This window comes from Cheilinus undulatus, linkage group 17 (assembly GCF_018320785.1).
Source record: "Cheilinus undulatus linkage group 17, ASM1832078v1, whole genome shotgun sequence".
Lineage (NCBI taxonomy): Eukaryota > Metazoa > Chordata > Actinopteri > Labriformes > Labridae > Cheilinus > Cheilinus undulatus.
The window spans coordinates 10,138,861-10,140,304 of NC_054881.1; positions in this window are offsets into that span (position 1 = coordinate 10,138,861).

Genomic DNA, 1,444 nt, shown 5'->3' on the forward strand with positions numbered 1-1,444 from the left:
AAGGTTTTTGAAATGTACACTTTTTTTTCATAAAGTTAACCTTCATAAATTGATTGTATAAGCATCATATCTGGTTCATTAATCTAACGGTGAAAGTAAAAAGCTAACGTCATGCTATATTGAACTACAACACGGTCAACTGAATGTAATGTCATCACTCGCGGATACAAGTGAGCGGCAGGCTCAGTTGCCGCGCTTCGGATGATGACGTATAGTCTTAGCTGACTTTTAGCAACCGCCTTTATTAAGACATGAAAAGATACACAATTCAAAGGTGGGGCATGTTTTGGATGTATTTTATGTTGTAGGATAAAACGTTAAACTCTTGATCTTGTGATCACCACAGACCTTACATCAGGCTTTAAACCGAAAACTCATTCAAAAATCCCATAGACTTTCAGACGAGGGAACCTGAAGTGCTAAAATGCTAACTCACTTCCACGTTTTTGGACTCATTCCTGCACCACTTTATACGGCCTAGTGACCTTGATCTTCAACCTTCATTAATGTTCATCCTTGAGTCAAGAAGAAAGCTTGTGAAAAGTTTAAAATAAATTCAACAAGGAGTTCTTGAGATGAACCTTTTTGTAATATGACCTGCAGGGTAAGGGATGAACATTTTGGCCCAATAACCTTGACCTTTGCCCTCCAAAATCCATTGCCACACCTTGAGTAAGACTTTTTGCAAAATTTGAAGAAAACCCATCAACTGTTGGTGAGGTATTACATTCACAAGAATGGCCTGGAAAACAAGGGATGAACATGAGGCCTTAAGATCTCGATTGTTTGCTGTAAAATTGAATCACCTCATCCCTGAATCAGGAAGAATCATCGATGAGAAGCTCTTGATGTAGTGCCTGGATGATGGATGGACTGACAGATGAGCACAGAGCCTCCAGTCGTAGCTGTATCTAGTGCAAAGACACAAAAACACGAGGAACTTGCTTAGAAATATCTGCAGTAAATTGCTTTGGTGTGCATTCTTCTTTTCAATGATCAACTGTACTTGTCTGAGCATAAATGCTCTGATTACAAGGACGTGCAGAATGAGAAACTATCAGCAAGAAAAACAAACATGGCGTAAATCTCAACCTTGCAAAAGTAACCGTCAATTATCAGGAGAAGAAATACAAACAAGCAGCTTCACCTTCAACCCTGCAAGCATTAAAATGAAGGAAAAATTAACCTCTACAAACAAAAAAAATGCCCTAACAGTTGTGGATTTAATTGGAGTTACAAGTCTCTGTGGTTAACTCTTCATATGGTTGAATGTCCTCTCTGCAGTGAGTGCCGGTAAAGTGGTGTGACTTTTGTGTTTCAGAGTAAAAAGACAGGTGGAAGAGACCTGGGTGGTTGTAGAGAGTAAAAGCCTCACACTGTGTTGAGTTCTGCCCCTGTCATTGAGATATAATGAGGCAGATCACCTTTCACTGTGGGCCATCCT